We start from the raw sequence: 26,597 nt of genomic DNA, 5'->3' as shown, positions 1-26,597 counted from the left end.
GATTGTGGGAAGCAAAGTTCACTTTTGGTTTAGTTGAGGGTTGTCTACATAACATGGCTCCCAAAATTTAAATGGGTTTACAACTTAAATATAAAGCATTAACCTATTAAAGTTGCTCTAAGAGAGTTGTGGAGAAGCCATAATGACATAAGGACGCTCAAGAGATAAGATAAAGGAGATGGTCAAGCATGTTTTTCCATCAGTGCTTACAGAAGACAGAGCCTGTGACAACTCTATGTCTATTCCATTCAGAATATGTCCCACCGCTGATCTGAGACCTGAACAGGCAGGAACCAAATTGAACATAGGAGGTTGCAATGTAGTTACATATAGGTTCAGCTCTCAGGTCTTAAACACATTTATTTTGGAAAGTCCCCTTGGAAACAGGAAGTGCACGTGGAAATGGTAAGTCCCTGAGTACCAAGAAAAGCCAATTAAAATGCAGAGGTGTGAGCTTAGCAGGGTGATTGCCTGGGGAAATAAAAAAGGAGCTTGGAAACATAGGAAGTCCTGTTGTCTGAAGCAGTCCTGGATGAAAGGTGGGGACTAGAGACCAATGTCCCACCACAGGCACCCCTTTGCAAAAGGGTCCAGTTTAGCACATGAAGCGAAGGTCACATCCTGGGAGGTATCATGGGATTTGGCTCTGTCTTTGATTTTAAAGGCATAGCTCAAATCCGCAGACTCAGCATGCCTGATGTGATAACTCTGCTCCACCGTGGGGACCCTGCCATGTAGGAACAGCTGCTCAGCAGTGAACATGTCAGCCCCCTGTAGCAATGGCTACTGATCATCTCTGTTGCCCCTGGTATACCCTTCCTTAGGAGACTTAAGATGATTTATTTGCTTACCATTTTGAATTTTTAGAATTAGAAAGGTCTAGAATTGGTTAAATATGTGTTTGGTTTCTTAAAATGTTTGAAATGCTCGAGTGAATCAATTATATTAAAATTGTGATTATAATTGGAAACATTTAAGGAAATTAAAGACCATTTTTTTTATCAGTTCTTCACACTCACCCCAAGTCTGCCCCTAAGTCTTCCCAGATCCACCCCATCTCCCTACCTCTCACCTGATAGCTGTGTGTGTGTGTGTGTGTGTGTGTGTGTGTGTGTGTGTGTGTGTGTGATTGACTCCTATTTGTGCTTCCTTGCCTCTGCACTCTTGGATATGAGGTCATACATTAGAATGTGGCTGTCCTACCAGGAACACACCCTTCAAGACAATTGACTCTCCCTTCCCCAGAAACCATCAATTATTTGTAGCTCATGTTTGAGGAAATTTAATTAGTTACAACTGGTAACTTCTATTATGTATTTAGGGCACTATTGATAAAACTTGAAATTTTTTATTAATCTGAAACTGAATAAACATGTGTGTTATATTGTTACAATTATTGGGTTTAGGGCCCAGAGCAAGGCACAGTAGTTAAGAGCTGTTAATGCACTTCCAGAGGACCCAAGTCCAGTTCTTTCTCAGCAACCATGTTGGGCAGGTGACTCACACAGCCTGAAATGAAGTCCAGTTCCGGAGGCTCTAACCTCTGCTGGCCTCAGCAGACACCCACACAAATGTGCACAATGCCTCCCTCCCCACATGAATACAACATAAATAACAATTTAAAAACAATCACCAGACTCATAAACAAAACCTAGTCTCTCCATGTAAATGTTTAATAGGAAAACTGTGTTTCAAAAATCTATAAATTTACAAAACAGTTAGTTTTTTTTATTAAAGTTCAGCAATGAATGACTGTCGAGCACGTCAAGGTATGCACAGCCGCCTTTGCTATTCAAAATGTCTGGTTTTAGTCTTCTGAGTTGAGTCCTCTGCTCATTTCACCTGAGTCCTTGTTTTTCTTTAATTAAAAAAAAAGATTTATTTATTTTAGTTATTGCATCTGAGTGCTTTATCTGCAGAAGAGGGTATCAGGTTACATTAGATGGTTGTGAGCCACCATGTGGTTGCTGGGAATTGAATTCAGGACCTCTGGAAGAGCAGACAGCGCTCTTAACCACTGAGCCATCTCTCCAGCCCCCCCCCCCCTTGTTTTTTTAAAGATAATTCATCTGGGGCTACACAGCCGCGCCTTAAATATGGATCAGCTGTGCTTCTCCATCTCCTTTAGGCAAGCAGTGCTTCTCTTACTGTTTGTTGCAGAGTTCTACACACCATTTGGATTTTTTTTTATTAATTTATTCTTGTTACATCTCAATGTTTATCCCATCCCTTGTATCCTCCCATTCTTCCCTCCCTCTCGGTTTCCCATTATTCCCCTCCCCTATGACTGTTCCTGAGGGGGATTACCTCCCCCTGTATATGCTCATAGGGTATCAAGTCTCTTCTTGGCAACCTGCTGTTCTTCCTCTGAGTGCCACCAGGTCTCCCCCTCCAGGGGACATGGTCAAATGTGAGGCACCAGAGTACATATACACTATGGAATACTACTCAGCTATTAAAAACAAGGAATTCCCGAAATTTGTGGATAAATGGATTGAGCTAGAAATGATCATAATGAGTGAGTTAACCCAGAAGCAGAAAGAATCAAATGGTATATACTCACTTATATCTGCATACTAGCCCAAGGGGCATGTCCCACGAAAGCCTTCACTTACCAGGAAACTGGGCCAGAGGGGAGGACATCCTATCGGGACTCTAAATGAGAGAAGCATGGGAGAAGAGCAAAGTAGAAGGATCCAGAGGGTCCTAGAAACCTACAAGTAGAACATTATGATAGGCAGATTTGGGCCCAGGGGCCCCTCTCAAACTAAGGCACCAGCCAAGGACAATACAGGCAGTAAACTTTAAACCCCTACCCAGATCTAGTCAATGGTCAGAACATTCTCCACAGTTGAGTGGAGAGTGGGATATGACTTTCTCATGTACTCTGGTGCCTCACCATTTGGGTTTTGAAGGTTCTCAGAGGTGGCCTCGCTCTTACCCAGCAGCCTGCGATCGCTACAGTAGTTCTAGTGGGGTTTTGAGAAGATCCCATCCCTTCTTTATCAAGGTCTTTACTTGAGGAGGATTTCCTTTCAGAGGCTTCCTGTTCAGGGAAAAGGATGGAAACAAGATGAAACAACTCAAAATCACAACCATCTTCAGTATTTATGCTGGACACTGTAATTCCTGAATAGTTGACTTTGTGACCTTCATGCTTTTAAATTGTATTCTATGTGTGGAGTCATCCCTCCCCCAAATCCCCACTGATGAAAATCCTGGCACTTAGGACTCTTCTGCCTAGAAAACAGAAAGCCCCTAAGTGTCACCCCACAGCTCCCGTACTGTCTCCTATCAAAACTTAGGATCTCCATATCTCTCTAATTAGGCAGAAGCTTGAGACTTAGTGTTAATTCTTCTTCCTCTGAACCTTCCAGTGGGTCTGCTCTTCGTTCCCTGTGCTGCACACCTTTCGGGCAGCTATGCACGCAGCCCAAGTCATTTGTAGATGGCAAGGCCATGCCGTAATGTTCAAAGTCCGGACACCTTTCAGAGAGGAGACTCTGTCTGTCTTCTCTTTTTTTTTTTTTTTTTTTTTTTTTTTCTCTCTCTCTCCCTATTTCTCTCTTCCTCAGTTACTCCTGTTGGTTGAGGGTTACTGAGTCCTCGTTGCACATTTGTCAACATTGGTCAACTCTTTCTCTGTGACCACAGCCTGCCTGGTAGACAAATGGTGCACTATCTTGGTTTAGGTGCACAGTTGAGATTTCTAATAATACTATTTTATTATTTGTTCATAGGAATATACACAGCGGCCAGGGGTGGGGACACTCTTAGGAGTGAAATGTCTTCCTTCATAGCTCTTGTCGACAATTTCATCAGAGCAATTTATCCTTAAATTGTATCTCGAGCAATACTCACTTTGCAATCTCACCTGGTGACTGATGAAGTTGAAATCGTCTTTTAAAGTTTCGCAGAGTAGGGCACTACCGCATTTGCTCTAAGAACGGCTGTCTCCCAGTCAAGATGCACTTCCCGTGTCTTCTCTTTTCAGTTTTTCAAGCTTCAGCTGATTGGAGCTTGTTTGGGGTATAGGAGGGTGGAAACACTTAATCTCGTTGCTTTTCCATTTCCTAGCCAGCTTGACTTAACTCACCATGAAGCAATCCCACTTGCCCATGGATGAGCAGAGCTGAGTACCAGTCCACTCGGGTTAGTTTTCATTTTTGGTTTCATTTTGGTCTTCTTGGTGTTGGTCTACTGTACTGTTAACATCATGCTACTAAAATGGTGAAGACATGTACACAGCCTTTCGCCTTGCCCCTTCTCCGTAGTGCCAGGCTAGACAAGCCGCCCCTTTCCTAGCGTACGTCTGCAAGGCTGTGCTCTTGGGACTGTGACTGGTGTGGGTTGCAGAAATCTCTTCCTAATCTACAAATAAAGATCTCAGCTTTTCACACACACACTTACTTATCCAAATATCCATTGTATACATCTTGTCAAATTTCAAAACAGTGATTGATGCCTTTTGACGAGGTTTTCACAGCTTGAGATCTTACGTCATTGCGGTAGTGAGAGAGTTACTTTTATTTTATTTTATTTTTAAATTACCCTTTTCTTGTGTGTTTATTTTATTTTATGAGAGTTACTTTTAGATACATGTTTGTTCCCACTTAAAAATATGCCTTAGTAAGCCCATAGCATTTTCCTAAATCCATTCGTGGGGCTTTCACTGAAGAATATTTTTAAACTGAATTTTCCAATGGGCTGTTATGTATGCCCCTCGGTAAGATGCTCCTTCTTATGTCTTACTATTTATTGTGCTAACTAACGCATCAGAGATTCAGAACACAGCATGCTCTATGGGAGAGAGAGAGAAAGAGAGAGGAGAAGGAAAAGAGACAACAGTCAAAACTCCCAAGGGGTGATTTAGGATGGATGTCCTTGCAGTAAGGAATGCATGGATTCTAAATTTGACCCCAGTTCCCGTGATGTGTGAATATTTTGGTTTTTTGGCCCTATGAACATCATGGACTCTCAAAGTTTCTACTAAGTCTAATCTACTGACTAATTAGATTGGAGTTCAGTTGGTTAGGATCCTTTTTTTTTTTTAAACAAAGCTACTTTTAATACTTTGGGGTGTGCCCCACAGGAATAAAAAAACACTGGGAAGGGGTAAACCCCTCACCCCTAGGAGTGGCAGAGGAGGAGCGAGGCTACCTGAGGGGAAGGAACAAAAGAACCCCGCTGCTGACTCAGGGCAAAGGAGAGGCCGTTGGTGCTGGCACCTGTGAGCACTACAGGAAGAAACTCGAGCATTCTGGGACTGCCCCAGGCTCACTGACAGAGGGCAAGAGGGTCGGACACGAAGCCACAAAGCTCCTTGGGTTCCTCCTCCTGCATGATCTCCGAGTCCCTCTGCTTGAGGGCGGCAGCAGAAAGCCCATCATCTCGGCGCTCTCCCTTAGCATGCTTTTTCATGTTCTTCTGGCGGGCCCAGCGAGCTCTTGTTGGTTACCGCCGGTCATGGCGACTGCAGCGGCTCCGACTTGCCTCTGTTGCGTCCCCTCGTTCGGGCCGACGTTCGGGCCGGATCTTTTAAAGCCGCTGGGAACTAGCTGATCATCTATCTATGTATGGAGTAAGACCACACTGCTGCATGTTGCGGTCTGTTTTCATGGAGAATGTTCCCGGAGGTTCTAGAATATATGATTTATTTTCTGCAATTTTGGTGTTTAAAAATTGGGTGACTATAATGTGAGACTGTAAGCAGACGGTAAAACCTGGGGGACAGCAGGAAATAAATGACAGGATCACGTGGAGGACAACCATCACACTTGACAGTGTGCCGGCTTTGTCCTTTCCGTCCATGGTGATGGAGGTGGGGGTGGGGGTAGTAATGTGTGTGTGTGTGTGTGTGTGTGTGTGTGTGTGTGTGTGTCTGTGTGTGTCTTTGTCTGTCTGTCTCTGTCTCTGTCTCTCTGTCTCTCTCCCCACCCCCTAGTGTCATTTAAATACAAAAATGATTAGTGTGTTTTTTAAAAAAGGTTTATTTATTTATTATGTATACAATGTTTTGCTTGCATGTACCCCTGCAGGCCAGAAGAGGGCACCAGATCTCATTATAGATGGGTGTGAGCCACCACATGGTTGCTGGGAATTGAACTCAGGGCCTCTGGAAGAGCAGTCAGTGCTCCTAACCGCTGAGCCATCTCTCCAGCCCCCAGAAGTGATTAGTTTTAAAAATCTGTTTTGTTGTGTGATTGGCTTCAGAGAAGGAAAGGCATGAGGGTGGAATGCACGGATTGCTCTCCCTGTCCCAGTGATGGGGGAAGAGCCCACGAAGAACGGTGTGACCGTGCTCATCTTTACTTGAACAGGTGTTTTCTTGGGTCCTTTGGGGATGTGGACCTTTGTGTCTAGATGCCCTTGCACCACAGGAAATGACAAATAAAACAAAACAAAGCACCGCCAACCTTTTATGGAAGGTGGAGTCACAGAGCTTCTAGAGGCTGAGGAAGCTGTGTAGCCAAGAGTGGCACCCCTGTGCTAAATGGTCCGTCTGTGTATTTGTTGTCACCACCCAGATCCGGGGCCTTCCGGTTGCTGTTGCTGTGATGCAACATCATGTCCAAAGCAACTTACAAAATGGTTGAGTTGGCCTTACAGTTCCGGAGGGTGAGAGCGTATGATGCTGAAGGGGAGGCATGGTGACAAGAGGCTGGACCAGCCGCTGCGGGTGCACATCTCACAAGAGGCTGGACCAGTAGCTGAGGGTGCACATCTCACAAGAGGCTGGACCAGCCGCTGCGGGTGCACATCATCTCACAAGAGGCTGGACCAGCCGCTGCGGGTGCACATCATCTCACAAGAGGCTGGACCAGCCGCTGCGGGTGCACATCATCTCACAAGAGGCTGGACCAGCCGCTGCGGGTGCACATCTCACAAGAGGCTGGACCAGCCGCTGCGGGTGCACATCTCACAAGAGGCTGGACCAGCCGCTGCGGGTGCACATCATCTCACAAGAGGCTGGACCAGCCGCTGCGGGTGCACATCTCACAAAACAGCAGGCACACAGAGAGCACACTGAGAATGGCTTGTGTCTTTTGAAACCTCAAAGCCCTTCTCCAGTGACACCTCCCCCAGCAAGGCCACACCTCCTAATCCTTTCTAAACAGTTTCACCAACTGAGGACCAAATACTCAAAATACGAGCTTCTGGGGACCATTCTGATTCAAACCATGACAGCTAGCCCAGGCAGTGTGCCCTTCTGTAAGCCCATGGTGACATGAAAGCTTTGCCCAGCACTCTGAAGGTGGGTGTTGGCCACTGCCCACTGGTAGAACTTGTTATGGTCTGGACTGGTGACCTCTTTCTCCAAATTTCTCCTAAGAGTCAGGATTTCCTGTTGCCTGAAGGTCCAGGCTAGCTTCTCAACCACAATTGGGCAGTTCATTGTCACCACATGGTATTTTAGAAAAGACTAGGTCTTGGTTGCCTGAGGCAAAAGAAAGGCAGGTAGCGAAGACTGTAAAGTGAAACTGACTGGGGACTATGTGTCTTGAGGCCTCTGAGGGTCCCTACACATCAAAGCAGGAGGGAAGTGTTTATGTGCTTTAGTGAACAAAGGTGAGACAAACCCCACTGGACTGATCCTGACTTTCCTCAAAAAATATTAACATCACATCTCTGTTAGAAGCAGTCTTGGGGACAGGGGGACTCTGAGCTGATCAATGATTTTGTTTGTCACTTGGGTTTGAGATTCTTATAGGGTCAGTGGCTGGGCAACACAAAAGCTATACCAATATGGCTGTTGTCACGCCAAGGTTAGCCCCTCTCATATATGATACTTGAGTTCCTTGGGCTATCGGAAGTGAGGCTGACATGGGTGATATTCAGAGGTGAGCCTGTCTGAGACAAAGTGATTCCTTTCTCTTGCTGGAATGGTAAGTTCCTTGCCAGGAAGACAGTGTCCTCACTGAAGTAGAGAGGGGGACATCTAGCTTAGAGTTAGGCACCCTCCCCAGCTCAAGCTACCTCTTAAATACTTGCTCTGCAATGCACGAAGCATGGAATTCATCACTGTAAGTATGCGCACATCACAATGGCTGACTCAGTGGTCTAAAGTATCGCAGTGCGAGGCAGCCACCACCTCAAACATCTCCACAACTTTCATCCATCTTCCCAAATTAAAACTCTATTACCAGTTAACAACTTCCCATGTCACCTTCTTCGCAACCTCCTGGTAGCAGCCTTTAATCCTTCTGTTTGTGAACTTGACATGATAGCAGTCTCATGCACGTGCAATCGCACGGTGGTATTCCTCTTTTTGAGATGGTCTCAGTTTACTCAGTAAACTGGATATTCCTGTGTCAGGTGCATCCAAAGTTGTAACAGGTGTCAGAATCTCATTCTTTTCCAAAGCTAATGCTCCATGTGTAAATACATTGATTCTTTCTCATCCACTTAACTATTGATGAAAATTGGCCTGTGGGTTTGTTTGTTTGTTTGTTTTAGATTTTTATTGATTTATTGTATGAGTGCTCTACTTGCATGTACACCTGCAGGCCAGAAGAGGGCATCAGATCACATTTCAGATGGTTGTGAGCCACCATATAGTTGCTGGGAATTGAACTCAGGACCTCTGGAAGAGCAGGCTCCAGCCCCAGCCTGTAGCTTTTTTTTTTTTTTTAAGAGATAAAATCTGCCTTCATTTCCAATATTTGTTGTGTTGAACTCAAAGCCATTTGAGGATTACTCTAGGCCAATGGTCTCAGCTTTACACACGCTCCAGAATCTTCCCGGAAGATTCAGAGGTACAAATTACTTTCTCCAGTATTTCTGATTCCATAGCTCTTGCTGAGGTGAGGGACTGGTCACATATAACAGGATCACAGCTGCTCCTGCTGCTGCTGCTGCTAGCCCAAGCTCACACTTGGAGAAATGCTGCCTGAGATCCTTTTCCAGATCAGCTGGCTACAGGGCAAAAAGCAGCTCCCTGCCACATGCTCTCCTGTAGGGACATCCATACAGTCCCTGGCCAGGTGCTGCCCTAAAGGCTGTCCATGTAATAGCTGGCCACTGACCTCCAAAGGTGAGCTAAGCCAGCCCCTCTGGAATTTGAATGAGTGACTGGGAGGGAAGCAGGATGGAAGGCTGACCAGGCAGAGCTGGGGCTGGGATGTCAGCCGTAGACTTTGGAGGGGCTGACGATGAGAAAGTCAGTGACAGAAGAAACAGAGTGGGCATTTGTCCAGAAGGGGACACCATCAGTCCCCCGCACTTTTGTAAGACACCCCCCTCCAAAAAAAAAAAAAAAAAAAAAACCTTTCTGCTTCCTTCCTGCCTACTGAGGCTATCCTGCTGTCAGAAAGAATTGGCCCCTGGGCTTGAATTTCAGTGAAGCCATGAAGAGAAAATGCAGCATGAAATTATATGGCTCCTGCGAAGAGACGGCCATCTGCTTCTTCTTTAGGCCTTTCCCCTCCACACAGTATTAAAGCATCCTGTTCCAGGGCTGCCTCCACTTGCTGGGAATATTGTCCACATTAACAAGTCCTCATTTAAATAAAGCACAGTGCGGGATATTAGGTACTAGTGAAGTCCCCAAAGCATTTGCGGGTTCTCTACCATTTTCTAAATATTAGTATTAATAATCTGTTAGTTTCCCCTCAATTCCCTTCATCTCATGTTGGGTGGGACCGAAGGGCTTTCTGCCTCAGCTCTGGTTTACTCTGCGCATACAGGTTTCTGAACAGCAACTTGGATGAAAGGCGGGATTTTAAAGCGGCCTTTCCCACCTTCCCTTCGCCCATTCTGTGCTGTGAGGGTACTCACTTTAATTCTTTTTCCTTGGTGAATAAGGTGAAACAAAACATCAATTAATAGCAGACAAAATAAGCCAGAACCAACATTTCCTAGGAATTATTCTAAAAATAATCTTTATGTAATGCTGAAGAGATTTTTATCTGACATCTGAGGAAGCCCAGCCACAATCAGCCATGTCAAAAAATAAAGGGGACTTTTGGTTCCATTTCTGCAGAAGTGCTCTGAAGATGTGATTGGGAAAGGGCTCCATTACAAAGCGCAGCCCACACGACAGGGAATGCTTGCCCATCCTGTGTACTGTTTCCAAACCTCAGGCCTGTCCTCTCCAACATGTGTCCTGTTTTCCTTAGGGGACCAGCTCACCGTTGCTAACCTTTCATGGATAAATGGAAATGTGAGACCGGCTAGGCGAGGACACCTGATAGCCCTCCAAGCTCAGCTCTGGCCGTGACCTGGCTTCCTCTGTGAGCTCGCTGGGATCCTTGCCTGCTTCCTTCATCCCAAGAATCTGAAATGTCTGTTTGTCACAGAAGGGGCAGAGGTGTTTGTTCCTTGGCTGCCTTTTTAAAATTTTCATTGCAACTGTCCCCTCCTCAGCTATGGCTTTGACTTCTGGCACCACCCCTTCCCCTTGGTCAACCAACGGCCAAAGGTATGGAACTGCGAGTCCAGAAACAAACACACATCACAGTGTGTGATGATTTTTACCATGGAGGAGCACGATTGTTCTAGTTTGTTTCCCATTGTTCTAATGTCTTACTCTGCATAAAGAGCCAGCTTCAGGGGAGGATGGTGTGTAAGGGAAAAGGCTATGTGGACATAGGGGTTGGTAGTATTTGCAGTTTCAGGATCCACTGAGGGTTCTGGAATGTGAAGGATGAAGGAGTAGGTGATTGCTGAACCGACATTTGCATTGATCTGTTCAGGGACTTGGGTATCCTGGCTTCCTTACCTCTGCCAGTCAGGTTTTACAAGGAAGTGGTGGCATTTTAGCTCAGAACTCAGGACGCAGGCAGAGGCCAACTAGACAGCGGTGTTACTTGCTGAGCCATCATATAAGCTCCCTTGGACCACCTTCAGCTGGGCCTGTATCTTCCAGTCCCGCCCCAGGAAGAAAACAGGTGTTAGTATTTGGAGAAAGTGATGGTGTTAGATCTGTGTTTGCCCAAACAACTAGGTCCTTGTAGGCTACCCAGCTGATATGTGAAATTAACTGTGGGAACTTATAAACACTGGAGGCCAGAGCTCCGCCCCCGGGATTCTGGTTTAATGGGTCTTGGGTGTGGCATGGGGGTTTTTCCTCCATGGATTCCAAGGGGATTCTGATGTTCAGCACTATGTGGGTTGAGTGTTTCTAAGCACCAGGGTTACAGTGGTAAACAGCCCTTAGCATGGGAAGTCCGCTACCTCACATGCTCTTCCAGAGAGACTCGGTGCTTGGTGCTTCGTGCTGAGGGAAGTGAAGCAGAGATTAATTAACACACAGGTGTCCTGGGGGCGGGTTTTTGAGTGATATCAAGAATTGAGGGAGGCAGAAGGGTGCACATGGCTTTGTGTGGCATAGCTAGTAATAGCTGTTTGCTCATAAGCAGTGGGTCTCATCCCTAAGGAGAACTTCTAGGAATCTAGAGAGCTCTTCTTCCACCCCCCGCCCCACATATATGGCATATTTGGAAGGAACAACTGCTGCCTGGGACACTAACTGGGGCACACGAGGAGGGTGAGGCTAGGTGCTGCACACAGCTGGGGGTGCAGAGGGGAGGGACACATAAGCAAGCCACTGAAGGGGTTTCCTCTGTGCATCAGCAGCATAGCTAAAGCCTAAACACCACAGAGGGTCTGCACACACGATCTGTGCAGTGACAAATGGGTATTCCTCCACAGCTGGTGCAAAAGGGCCACAGGAAAAAACAAGGCTGTGTCTAGTTTCTTACAGACATTGGCAAAGGATTGTCACTCCTTTGGTATTGAGAAGGAAGAAGAAATGGCTGCAAAACCTCAGGGTCTATCATTTATCTATCTATCTATCTATCTATCTATCTATCTATCTATCTATCATCTATCTGTTGTATCATCTCTCTCTCTCTCTCTGTATGTTTGTCTGTCTCTCTCTGTCATCTGCCTATATGTCTGTAATTCCCATCCTATATTAGTGCCTCCCATTTTTATGATCAAATGGACCAATGTTTATACATTATTAACTGAAGTGCACTCTGGTTTCCTAGGGTTAATTGAATAATATTCTTCTCATCCAGAGTCCAGTCCATGTGGCAGGACACAGGACACAGGACACCTCACATTTCGTTGTTATACCTCTTTTGTCTCAGATTATATTCTTATTATGTGACTATGTCTGCTCTGTACACATTTGCTACACTACTATGCTGGCCTCTGGACAGACTGTGAATCTAAGCCTCCTCTTCGTCAAGACCCCAGGGCAGGGATGGAATGTGGCTTGACGACAGGGTACTTGGCTGACATGAGAAAGATCCCGGGTTCCATCTTCAGTTCAAAGGACACAAAAGCAAAAAGATCAAAGCAAAATCAAGTCAGGATCCTGCTGGAGGTACGGTGGCTCAGGCAAAGGTGAGTCCTGATGGTGGTTGTCAGGGTTTCTGAGGCGGAACTTTGCAGGGGGTGTTGCTTTACAGGTCTCCTCTTTGTTCAGTGCCTTAAGACAGAGGGTGGAACTGGAAACCCCAGGGGTGGGCAGAATGGAGGCTTGTGTCCAGGATCCCAGCTTCCTCCTTTGTGACATAACAACACTGCCACCTACTTTATACATGCTGTGAGCAGTTGAATGACGAGTCCTGAGGGTGCTGCAGGCTCTGTCCATGGGGCTCAGAGAAGAGCACCAGCCAAGGACAATACATGCAGTAAACGTTGGACCCCGACCCAGATCTAGCCAATGGACAGTTGAGTGGAGAGTGGGGACTGACTTTCACACGAACTCTGGTGCCCCATATTTAACCAGGTCTCCTGGATGGGGAGGCCTGTTGGCACTCAGAAGAAGGATAGCAGGCTACCAAGAGGAGACTTGATACCCTATGAGCATATACAGGGGGAGGAGGTCCCCCTCAGTCACAGTCATAGGGGAGTGAAGTGAGGGGAAAATGAGAGGGAGGGAGGAATGGGAGGATACAAGGGATGGGATAACAATTGAGATGTAATATGAATAAAATAATAAAATATATATATATACATATATACAACGCATATACACACACACACATACACACACACACACACACACACACACATACACACACATATAAAGAAAAGAAGCTGGGCATGTCCTCAGATACTGACCAGTTGAAGTCTGCATTTGCCTGCACTAGGGATGTGGGGACTAGTGGGAATTTCCAGTGAACCCTTGTAGAACATTAGGCTTTCGGCAAGGCCCCTGCCAAAGGCAGTTAGTTGGCTGTAGTTCAACAGAGGCCAAACAAGAGCCACCGGAAAGATCCAGGCTCCCTTCCTCTATGAGCCTTCCCTTGCCTCAAGCTAGAGATAAAGTCCACTTCATTTTGCCCTCGAAAGGCTGTATCAGGCGTAGATTCAGGAAAAGAGAGTCATCATCTGGCTAAACCACAAGTTTTAATTATTACATAGACTCAGAGACGTAATTACTGCACTGGGCCTGTGGTTTGTAATCAGAAATAACAAAGGCTTCACTATGAACCAGAAGTGACCAGGGGCCCTCATTTCTGTGACAGAATGAAGGGCACATTTCATAGGATGACGCTTGGGCATTGCTGGGTGGGAATCTCTTTCACTGTACTGACAGTTTGTCTCTGGATCCTGAAAGCCTGCTAATTCATCATACAAACCAGAAGACTAGGTGTTCAGAGGTAGAGTGGGGTGGGCTGGGGTCAGTGGGAGAGCTGTCCATGACTGATGGGCAGGATATGATCCTATTTCATGTGGAGACTGTCTCAGGGTTTCTGTTGCTGTATCTAAACACCATGACCAAAGAGCATGTGGGTGGAGGAAGGGTTTATTTGGCTTACACATTCATATCATGGCTCCTCATGGAAGGAAATCAGGACACAAACTCTAACAGGGCAGAAACCTGGAGGCAGGAACTGGTGCAGAGGCCATGGAGGAATGCTGCTTACTGGCTTGCTCCTCATGGCTTGCTCATTCAGCTTGCTTTCGTAGAGAACCCAGGACCACCATCCCAGGAATAGCACTATCCACAATGGGCTGGGTCCTCCCCCATCATTCACTAATTAAGAACATGTCCTACATTTAGAAAATCCTGCTGAAGAAGGGGAGAAGGAATTGTAGGAGCCAGAAGGGTCACAAGAAAACACACAGGGTCAATGAGCCTGGACTCGCAGGGGCTCACTGAGATGGGACAGACAATCAGGGAGTCTGCACGGGTCTAACCTAGCTGTGTAGCTCAGTGTTTTTGTGGGACTCCTAACAGAGGAAGCAGAGGCTGTTTCTGATGCCTTGGCCTGCCTTGGGGACCCATGGCCCCCTAATGAGTTCCCTCATCCAGCCTTAATATGAAGGGAGGTGCTTAATCTTATTGGGATGTCTGAAGGGAAATAGAGGAGGAGTGGATGGAGAGGGAGGAAGTGGTAGGGGGAGTGGCTGGGAGGGGAGGAGGGAAAGAAAATTGCAGTCAGGATGTAATGTATGAGAGAATAAATTAATAAAAAGGAAAGAAAGAAAATGTCCTAAAAACAAACAAACAAAAAAGCCAAGCCTGGGTGGTGGGGGTGGGACAAACCTTAGGAAGCAGAGGCAGTCTAGTTTTCAGATACAAAATGAATTCCAGGACAGCTACAACCAGAGAAACCTCATGTGAGAGAGAGAGAGAGAGATGAAGAGAGGAGGAGGAGAGGAGAGAGAGAGAGAGAGGAGGAGCAGGGAGGAGAGAGTAGAGGGGCAGACGAGAGAGGACAGAGACACGGAGAGAGACCAGAAGACAGAGGAGAGACAGAGAGACGAAGCAGAGACAGAGAAGAGAAGAGAGCGAGGAGAGAGAGAGAGAGAGAGAGAGAGAGAGAGAGAGAGAGAAAGGAGAGGAGGAAAAGAGGAGAGGGGAAGAGAAGGGAAGACAGGAGAAGGGAGAATGTCCTGCAGACTTGTCTACAGTCTTATCTTATGCAGGAATTTTCTCAATTGCAGTTTCCTCCTCTCAAATGACTTTAGTTTGTGTCAAGTTGACCCAAAGAGCTGTAGAGACAGCAGGCAGGTCTCTAGAGAGAGTTCTCCTAAAGGGAGCAGGGTGTCTGGAAAGAGATGGGGTGCCTAATATTTAGTCTGTTGCTAAATATAGCAAGCCAAGCCATAGCCAAGATGTGTGGACTGTGCCTCAGGCCTGCCTATTAGAGCCCAGAAGGGTGCGTTTCCCTCTCGTTCTGTGTTCGGTGACATCAATACAGCATAGTGGGAATATCTACACCCTAGAATTGGTAAACACTACAAAATATGAAGCCCCAAAGCAAGCAAACAAGCAAACTGAGAATGTGTTTCCCAACAGTGTGCTGTATAAAAACTGTCCCATAACATATGGTCATATGCACCCATGTCCCTGTGTGTGAGCTAAGAGGCTCACTGAAGTCCTCTGTGATACAAGCATTCCTGCTGTGGATCCCTCACCTATTGGTCTTACTATGGGCCCAGCCAGCGTAGCCAGACTCACAGGAGGGAGGAGAAGAGATAGATAAAGCTGCAAAAGATACTGGCAAAAAGTAAGTTCAGCTGGGCTGAGGGACATGATAAGCTCTCCCTCGGGGGAAGCTCAGAAATTCTTGGTTTAGAGTGGTGGTTGTAGGGAAGTAAGCCTTAGCTGGAGTAAAGACACCTCAGCACCAGGGACATTAAGACAAGTTTGTTGTCGCTTGCCCAGTCGACATATTGATGAATTGTAAGAGTACCAAAGCATGACAGTGACCTCTCCCAGAGCCTGGGGCACATGGCCTTGAACTTCCTTGTACATATGAAGTTATTCAGGGGTCTCTATTCAGAAAACCTAAAGTAAAACATCCACCTGAAAAAAAAAATCCACCTGAATCTATGGCTCTTTAAAAACAAACAAACAAAAACCCCGATGCCACAAGTGGAAAATTCCATACCATGATATCTTGTCAGGGCACAAAATTGTTTTATATATATATATATATATATATATATATATATATATTATGTAAAAGAAGCCAAAAATATATATTGGAAAGCAAGCAGGCTCTTCCACAAATGGCCAAATAGGATAGCTACACATAGAAGAATGAAACTAGGTCCCTGTCTCTCACTCTGCACAAAACTCAACTCTAACTGAGCTGATCAAAGACCTCAACATAACATCCAATACCCTGAATCTGACAGAGAGCAAGTAGGAAATATGCTCCAATTCATTGGCATAAGACAGGACTTTTTGGTCAGGACAGGCATTAAGACCAAGAATTAAGAAAAGGGACCTCATAAAACTAAAAGCTTCTATAATGCAAAAAAAACAAAAAAACAAAAACAAAAACAAAAAACAAACAACAACAACAACAAGAACAAAAACATCATTTTGGTCAAGAAAATGGAACAAAGACATCAGCTAGCTATAGCTATATATCTGACAGAGGACTAATAGAACACACACAAATTAAAAAACAAACCTCAACATCCAGAAAATAAAAATCCAATTAGAAGGCAAGGCTTGAAAGTAACCAGAGTTCTGAGAGGATGAAATTCAAATGGTTAAGAAACATTTAAAACAATGTTCAGCATCTTTAACCATCAGGAACAAATTGAATGTATTGCGTGATTTCATTTTACCCTAGTCAGAATGACTTTGACAAGAAAAAAAAAAAAAAAAATGCTGACAAGCGCCAGGTGGACGCGGGAAAGGCCACACTCATTCACTGACGGTGAGAGTGGAAACTGGTGCAGCCACTGCGGAAATCAGTGTGGAGGTTCCTGCAAAAGCTGCAAATACATCCACCACAAGATCCAGCCACCACTCTTACGCCCTAACTCCACACCCATGCATGCTCATCCATGTCCACTGATGCTCTATTCATAACAGCCAGGGATGGAAACGGCCTAGATGTCCATCAGCTAATGAGCGAATGATGAAAAGGTGGCACTTTCCTGAGTTGAGTATGACCCAGCTATTAAGAAAAATGAAATTCAAGAGCAAATGAATGAAGCTGGAAACAGTCATTCCAAGGTAGGTAATGAAGATCCAGAAAGACAAACATTACATGGGTTTTTGTTTGTTTGTTTATTTGGTTGGTTAGTTTTGGTTCTTTGGTTTTTGAGACAGGGTTTCTCTTGTAGTCCTGGCGGTCCTGGCCTCACTTTGTAGACCAGGCTGGCTGTGAACTCAGAGATCCATCTGCCTCTCCCTCCCGAGTGCTTAATTAAAGGCATGTGCCACCACATCCAGCTACATGCTTTTCTTCTTTTTTGATCTGTAGGTATTAGTTTTGAATTTCAGGTATGCATGCTTCATTTGGAGTACCTACAGAAGTCAGTCAATTAGTAAAAGGACGTAAGTGAGGAGGGAAAGGAGGGAAAACAGAATGTACTGGTATAAATGGTTAAAAGGGAGTTATGGATCAGGAAGGGACAAATCGAGGCTGGAGAAGAGAGGACAGGGTAGAGGAGGGGTGGAGGAGGGATAAATGACACTCGAGATCTCTTGAAAAATATGGAAACCTACCACTGTAGAAGTATACACACAGAGAGACACACATATGTACACACATGTATACACACACACACACACACACACACACACTCACTCACTCACAGAGTTAAAATGGAGTTACTCATTTTACAGGGAGCAATGCCCCTATCAGACACCAGAGAGTAACAATAAAGTGCCCAGTGCCAGGAATGCATTGCTTCATTTGGAGCTGTTGGCCAGCAACTTCCCATAGACTCCCCTCCCAAACAGTCTCGGCTACTGCCAAGTCTCTTGGTTCCCACCAGAACTTGGTCATGAGATCCTGCTGATGAAGACACCATACACTTGCGTCATAGACCATGGAGAAGTCAAGCTGATCCTGACTTGGAACCTCAGGGATCAGCGGGGGAAGATAGGGTGGAAAGATCAGAGACGGATGGATGGCCCCAAGGAAACAGGGTGTTCTGGACACAGCAGGGCTGTTGCACAGAAGAACTCACAATGGGTATGACAGCATCTCCAAGATCTGTGCAAGCCAACACCAGGCAAAATCCCAGCAGGGAGGGAGAAGGGAAGCAAAATGTCCCATTCCTAGCTAAGGGGCTATGGCAATTGATAATGCCTGAAGAGGGAGAATAAGTTTTATTTAAGACTGTCACTTCTGGTATGTTGGCCCTCTCTAGTGGGAAGGCCACATATGCAAGAATATATGAGCAATATAAATTGACTTGATGGATTAAAAAAAAAAAAAACAAAACACAAAGGTGGGTATGTGCGGAAGAGTGGGGATGGCAGTAGTGGGAGTTGGGGAAGGAGTTGACATGATCAAAACATAGCGTATGAAATTCTTAAAGAGCCAATTAAAATATGAGAAAAAAGAAGACAAATATTGTATAAAGTTACCTTTAGGATATGTGTGTACAGTTAACGCTGTGCTTAGGCTTGGACCCACACTCTAGTGTATCTTATGTGTATATGGATACTTCAAAATCCCTCTGAAATCTTTCACAAGTATTTTAGGTAAGCAAAATTCCATCTATACCAGCTTTTAATGTAAACATTAAGAAGAGAGGAGGGAGAACGTCCTGCCGGTGGGCCCAGTCACCTAGGATTACATTGTCAGCAGTTAGTTTTGGAGGCTTGGCAGAGCCTTCTTGTAGTCACTTCTCATATTTCAATTCCGTCACTGTGGTTAGTTAGCCTCTGGCAGGCACTCAACAATATTCGTTGGATGGAACTGATGGTTACCCATTCTAGAATGGACCCAAAGGTTGAGTTCTGTTGGGGGAGTCATGGGACCTTTCCAAGGAAAGGCTTGTTTACTTTACCGCTCAGCTCTCTATTCTGCCACCTCTTCAACCGCCCCACCATTTTGGATGCGTCTATCCTTCCTTTGTCCAGACACCTCTGATGCCAAAGAATGGAACAGGTGTGAGCAGTTTATTCCAGTTCTTTACAAAGCTTCCTGATGTGCAGCCTCAGAAGGGCTGAGGCCCAGTCCCACCACCCACCAGGAAGGATGAGAGAAAATTCTAGCCAGCTATAGGTGTTAGAGGAAGCCCAGAAGGTCATGGGAATGTGAAGAATGGGCATCTCACTGAAGAAAGAACAAACCTGGGATGCTTCTCTGGGAGATGGCCAGAGGCAGAGAGATCTTTGTAAATCAGGGCAGAGAGCTAGACCTGGCAAGTCAGTGGACAGAAAGTAGATTGCCATCCAAAGTGCTTGCCTTATTGTCTTAATTGTTAAGATAAGGAGGGAAGAGTTTTAAAACCATAAAGATTTTAAGAAACATAGTCTTGTTTTTAAAAATTTAGAAAAATAAGAAATGCTTAAGAAAAAAGTCTTTTTAACATTGAAGAGCTTATGGGTACACATATAGAAAATGACACCTGAGCACAGAATTCCTTGGTGTGTGTCCACATTGAGTATGTGTGTTGCTTTTTGCAGCTATATCACTTAATAGGGATCTTTAAGACCATACTGAAATAGTGCATACAGGTACATAACATTCCCCATATGGATATAATGTAAATATTTTCATTCTTTTTCCTAATGAGGCACACTCTTGCTCGACATTAGCAAATACTAGGTGACTGCCTGGACAGATACTGAGCCCGGGGTCCTCTCACACACTTCCCTCTCCAGCCCTCTATCCTTGGGCCACACTGGAGAGTCACTGAATCATACAGATGCCAGGATTACTCTCTATCACCTCTCACATCTGGTTAGATTAGTGCTTTTGACTGGCTTGCATCTCTCTAGCACCTGTTAATTCTACTTACTCCTTAATTACTCTTTGGGCATTTGGAGGGAAAGCCTGCATCGAGACCTACACACACTTGTATGGAAATGGTCACAGGCACAAGCACATCCAGAGAGTGGTTAAAGTTAATATTTAAAAAAAATATATTTATTGTCAAGCTGTTGAGTGATCATAAAATAAGCGTCCAGCTGACGGTCTCTTTGGTCCTATGTAGCCACATGTCCCCCTCATGGACTGTATGGTGCCTTTTGGGGCTCAGACATCTGAAGAAGTTGAGGGGAGGGTAAAGCAGGTGGGCACCAGGTCCCCTGAGACCATTGATTTACTTAATGACGCAAACACCTGTCTTATTTTATGTCGACTGCCTCATGAATGTTAGACCTAAAATCAAAACAGAGCCTGTAACACCTGCAGGTGCAAACACATCCTGAGGCTCCAAAGAGTGTGTCAGAGAGAGACTGGCAATAAGTACCAAAGATTAGCTTTGATGTTCAGTGTGTGGAAAATAGGGATTCTTCCAGGGACCCCTATGGGCACTAGTCTTGTTTAACTTCTTTTATCTATCTATCTATCTATCTATCTATCTATCTATCTATCTATCTATCTATCTTTAAATAAATGATTAAGACAAGCAGACACCATGAAATCTCTAACTTAGCAGATGGCCGAGAGTTAACCAGAAAGTGTCCTGCCTTGTTGATGGGCATAATTTTCAGGAACAGATTGGAGGCTGGGTTCATGGGCAGGAGCATGGCAGATGTGTGTGGGTGGCAGCAAGTAGCTGGTAAGTGAGCTAAGGCAGAGCCATGGCTCTGGGTTTCATGTTGCAACTAGAAGGCTGGCTTTTCTGGGCTGGTGCTTCAGGTGGTTAGCTGCTGGGCATTGTCAGAGCTACACTGAGTATCTTGTATAGCACTGGGTGACTGTGGGTGGTGAGATGGAAACTTACTCTATCCTTTTCTGAGAGAACTTTTGGGTCTATTCTGGGGATGATCAGTGACTTCTGGCAAACTTAACTGTTGCTCTTCTGAGTTAGTGAGATGCTAACTCCTACCTGTGCCTCTAACAGTATCTGCAGAGTTCTTCTGGCAGCAGGGTATGTGAGATTGGGTTTTTACTTGCACAGAGGCCACCACCTTCCTTCCTTCTTAGACATCCTCATGCCATGACCATCTTCATGCTTTCCTAGTCCTGACCTCTGCTTCCTTGTGTGGTCATCACTGGGTGTAGTCTCCCTGGTCTGTGGGGGTTGGTCAGAACTCATTTTGTGATGTAATCTCCTAAGTGCTAGCTCCATCTTGGTCCCTGGGCCTCAGAAGACAAACCTAATAACTGAGGCTGTGGTGGGCATGTGTCGGTTGCATGTGCACATTATTTTGCTTTGACCCTGTTTTTTCATTCAGACCTCAAATGCTAAAAGCTGGGTGAAACTGGGTAATGTCCAACCCATCCTGAACACTAGCATGGTGATGCCTAACTGGCATTTAAGTGTCTTGCTGCTGTGGCAAGGAGCTGTTTAGAGATCTCTACAGGGGCTTCTTGGACATTTGTCCATTGTCCGAAGGTGGTTGCTAGAGGTTGGTTGTAAACTGTCCCCCTTAGGCTCACTTTTTGAACACTTGCTCTCCAGCAGGTGGCGCTGTTTTGAGAGGTTATGGAAACTGGGACATAGAGCAGCTGTAGGTCATTGCCATCAGAGTTACAGCCAAGCACTCATTTCTGGTCTTTTCTCCCTGCTTCTTGACTTGTCAAGGTGGGAAGAGTCCCTGCAGCAAGCTCCCATCACCAAGAACCACACTGTTTGACCTGTTGTCCCTTCCCTTCCACAAGGGACTATAGCTATTGTCATGAACCCACCTAGCCCCTCTTCCTTAAGTTGTTTCTGTCAGGTATTTTCATCACAGTGACAAGAAAAGTAAACAATTCAAATAGGCAGTGTGTGGCTCTCTTCATGAGATAGGGGCAGGCTTTGAAGGAAGCTGATGAGGGAATGGGCAGAGAAGAAATATGGAGGTGGAAACTGGGCTCTCGGTGGTGCCATGCTTCCTCAAGGCATGCTGGGAGTCGGTCCGGATTCCTCATTAGGCTGAACAATGTAAAACTGATAGTGGCTTTCAAAAACAATGACATATGATCCAAATACGTAAGATCTTCCCAGATATGATCTAAGATGAGGTCCCTACCTTTTGTGTGCACACCAGTTCCTTATTTCACCCCTAGATCTCATCAGCAGCTATGAGGCTGGGTCCTCCGACCTGAGTCTAGTGCCTCTTTGGTACTAGTTTTTAGGAGAAACCTAAGCTTGGTGCTTTTTGAGTTTGTTTACACTTAGCTTGTTAGATGGGGTTGGAAGCCTGTCCATTGTCCACGACACCTTGTGAAGTTCCACTGAGGAGATGTGTGTGGTGAGTGAGAAACAGAAGCCAAGCCGGAAAAAAATTATGTCAGAGACCCTCTCTCACAGAGAACTCTGCTCAAACCCCTAGACCAGGGAGTCCACACCAGAGGATCTCACAGGGACATGGGGAGCCCAGGGCTGGAGAAGACAACCAGGGCTTGGAAAGCTGGCCGGTAATCCGGGTTCAAGGCTGGCAACCAAAGCCTGGGAGTCAAGAGTGATAGCTGGTTCATTCTACCCACCTTCTCCCCATTAACTTTGCCTCAACATTGTGAATTTTTTTTCATAGTGATGCTTAAAAAAAAAAAAAAAGGTGCTTAATCCTGTTGCCAGTTTAACACATTCTAGGGTCACCCGGGAAGATGGAATACTGGGCCTTCCTGTGAGGGATCATCTTGATTAGAGAAAGAAAGATGGAAAGACTTGCCTACTGTGGGTGGCATCCCTCCCTGATATGGGATTCTCTGCTGTATAAAAAAAAATTTAGGAGATAGTGAGCAAAAATAACCCCTTCCTTAAGTTGCTTTTGCCAAGGTATTTTGTCTCAGCGATGAGGAGAGACACAGCTAAGACCACGCTCCAGGTCTGACTGCATCAAGGATGACAGCATCTGCTGCTGGTCCTCTTCTCACTGAGCTCCTCCACTTTTTCCTGCTGTCCCCAATACATGTCTCCTTCTCTCTGCTGTGTTGGCCTGGACGTCACCGTAGGCCACCGACTTCACCAAAAGCCTTCAATTTCTTATTCAGTCAATGGACTTTCTGGCTGGATTGCACTCCCCACCCCGAGTCTCTCTCCACCTTCCCTCCCTTCTTATGCACAGCCTAGGCCATTTTGGACCATCTCAGTTGAGCCAGATCCCCTACTCTTATGAGTCCCTATCACACTTGAAATCTGCACCGTGGAATTCTGATGAATTCTATTTTAACTGCCTCGCACCTAGAAAGTCTATCTCATAAGGTTTTGTGGGTTAACACAATATAGGGTTCACGGCAGGAGTGATGACAGAATGGTTGAATGACAACATTTTCCAGAGCTAAACACATGAGCCCAAGTACAGAATAAGATTATGTTAGGAAGAGTCTAGATAAAGATCAATCCAAGCTGGTGTTGCTAGCTTCCCCTCCCCCACATGCCTTGCTTATTCTGTAGCAAAGTTTCCTCAGCCACACTGTTTATCTGACTTCATCTTAATTCGAACACACTGCATTTCCAAGGGAACTTTCTGGAGCCACCCCCTGACAAAGGAAAACATTGGTACTCAGACACTAACACAGTTTATGAAACTCCTGGCTTTGGGAACTGTCAGATTTTGACTCAGCTCCCTTTGGGAACAAAGAGGCCCGGGCCCAAAGACTTTTTCTGCTCAGCTTTTGTTTCCTCCTCACCTCTCAGGTCTCCTCAGGGGAGAGGCAGCTTCCTGTGAACCTCACAAATGGTCTGAGACAGTAAGCAGGTTTCCCACGTAAAGGACCACGGAGCCGCCCTCAGCCTAGGTTTCTCCTTACAATCAACAAGCACAATGTTCTCAGGTGTAAACCACTGTGTGGGTGTGCAGATCTGAAGACCCTTTACTGGTCTCAAGGCAGCTGCGAAATTGTTCAGTACTTCTGTGGGCCACTGGAACTCAATGAACCCCAAATATGTACTCATCTACCTGAGACCAATCCCCAGCCTGCTCACCAGGCTGCTGAGTGTGAAGCTGTCGGGTAAGGCATGCCTCGTACCCTAGCGTGAAGTAAGGATTCTTCTGGAATAACAGAGATCCTGGTCAAGGTCTCCTTCATCCTCTTCAACATCAGAAGTGACCTGGAGCGGTCCATTCCTGTCTACATGTGGACTATCAGAAGGGATGCAACTGCTTGCCTCACAATGGCCCATTCTATTATCCTTAAACTTTAAGCTTAAAGGACTTTTAAAATCTTTCCTCACAGATATTTAGGCAACATGACACTTGGGTTAACCTTTAAACGGGGGTGGGAGTGGGGATGGGGGGGAGGGGGGGAGGGGGGAGGGAGTAGTCACAGCTGTTTTTTTTTTTTAACAGTGCTATCATTTTTGTATCCAGTTCCTTCCATGTCTGCTGCTCCCCAGGACTCCTACAGGACAGACAGTGAGTTTAGCCAGGAGCCCCTACAGCCCTCTGAGTTTTGGCTTTAGGGTGATTTCTAGATAATTACCAAGGTAACTGTTGGAGTTCACTCTTTCTCTGAAGCCCAGTAAAATCCCAACTTAATTTAGTTTCAATTGCCGCACTTGCTATCACTCAGTTAAACCTAATCTTATTAATGGGAACGCCGACCGCTGATCGGATCTTGGCTTAGCCAGGAAAATGAGACAACCGATATTCTTGTATTTTAGTTTTTTTTTTTTTTTTTTACATTTCCCAGATCTTAAGAAAACACAGGGAGAGAAGGAGGCATGGCTCTCTAAAATACAACATGGCTGAGGCCAAAGTTGCAGGAGGGAGAGTCTGAGCCCATGAGTGAGAGAAAAGTAAATATGCCTTATTCTTCTGGGTAGCACAGCATTGGAAAACCCTAAATCTAGGTGCTGAAAATCAGCTATTTCCTGTAATCTACACAAGCCTACATTAAAAAAAAAAAAGTCTTTCTTTCAGTTACAAAAGTAACATATTCATTGTGGGGGAAATGTTGGAAAAACAGAAGTAAAATTTCCCATGGTATTTATCTTCTGGGTAAACATGGTGGCCAGCTCCCACGTGTCTCTAAGTCTCCACTTTACCTCCAACATCTTTCACGTTTCCTCTCTTCTTCTTTTCAAAAACTGGGAGTTGAAATCATACAGCTTTGTAAAGTTTGCAGGACAGGGCTATTTTCTTTGTTTTGTTGTTTTGTCTTGTTTTTGTTGTTTTGAGACAGGGCCAGCATGTAGCACATTCTGGCCTCAAACTCACCATCCCCCTGCCTCTGCTTTTTAAGAGCTGGGGTTACAGCAAATGGCCCCATGCCTGGCTGCTGGGAAAGTTTCTTAAAGAGGCAACCTCTTGGGGCCTGAAGAGATGGCTCAGTGGTTACGAGCACTTGCTGAGCTTCCAGAGGAAATGGGTTCAGATCTCAGCACTCACTCCAGGAAGCTGAGTAAACCACCTGTAACTCCAGGACCAAGAGACCTGAAGCCTCTTTTGAGAGCACCCCTCCCACATCTATATGACTAAAAAACAAGAGGGAACTATTTGATGGCAGAGTTCTAAATTTGCTGTAAGAAACAAATGTTTTTCTAGGTCAACATCCTTGAAATGAAATTTTTTGTCCAGACTGTTTCTGGCTTTATGCTGCGCTGAACTCCTGAGAATCTAGGGCATCTGTGTGCTTGGTCCAGCAGCCCCATTGCAGATTAAAGCCAAGATACACAAGCAGCAAGGCACTATTGTTTCCTCGTACACATCCTGAATATTAATCAGGAATTCAAAGTGGTAGGTATAAAAACAGTTTTATTTCAGTGGCTTTATTTGGTTACAAAGAAGGTTGACTATTTTCAAATACAAATATTGCTATGAATAGCCACTTCCTTGTCCATAGAGTTTTAAAAACTCATTAGCTCTTAACTAATTTTTACATAGTAAATTTTCATATAGCTTCAGAGACAGCCCATGTGTCAGTAATTCCATCAATTGATGATAAATGAAGAATGTACTTACCACATTTATTCTGCCATGGCTGCTCAGCCTCAAAGAGAAAACTTAGGCTAGCCAGCAGGTGCATAAAAAGCCTGCTTTGCTTTAAGCATTGGTGTCATTAAAGGACCACCACCAGGGAAACCACAGGAGTAGTCTGTCTGTCTTTTCTTTCTTTCTTTTTTTTTTTTCTTCTTCTTCTCTTACTTGGCATGCCATTGGTTTCAGTTATTAACAAGTATGCATTTTGTATAACTATAAAACGGTTCCACTAAGCTACTGGTGATACAGTTAAGTACACTGCCACACTACTAATCTACCAGTGTGTTTTCTTGTCATGACTGATATTGGGGAGATGTTTTTGTGTGGACAGTATTTTTTATCTTCTTAATTTTTCTTTTAAGGATATTTTCCTGGATTTTGAGGAAAATGGGTCTTAAACTTTAGGAGTGGTTTTCCTTGGGTTTTGCTCTTCCATTATTTTACACTTACAGCTTCTTTCTGCTCTCTTTATTACTTTGTTGGCCTCTCAGATCCTCCCTAGAGTTCCTGATGGAGCTTTCTCTCCTGCAAGACTTCCAGGGACCTTGATTTGACCTCTGTCCTAGGTGCTCAATTCTCATCCCTGCACTTTTTTTTTCTAGTGTTTTCTCAAAATTCCCCTTGCCTCTGAGACCTGCCTCTCACTTAACCTAAGCTCTGGCATGTCATAAACTATCTCTTATCTTTCCCTCTGCTTCTCTGGATCTCTCACTTACTTGCTTCTGAATGGCCAACAGACATCACCTATCTTCTGTTACTCCCAGCAGCCCATAAATCCCATGGCAGCAGGGATTTTAATCTACCTTGTCCACCACCTTTGGCTCCCAGTAGAGACTGAGTGAGTATG

The sequence above is a fragment of the Acomys russatus genome, chromosome 25 (assembly GCF_903995435.1).
Source record: "Acomys russatus chromosome 25, mAcoRus1.1, whole genome shotgun sequence".
Lineage (NCBI taxonomy): Eukaryota > Metazoa > Chordata > Mammalia > Rodentia > Muridae > Acomys > Acomys russatus.
Note: the sequence above shows the minus strand (reverse complement) of the source record.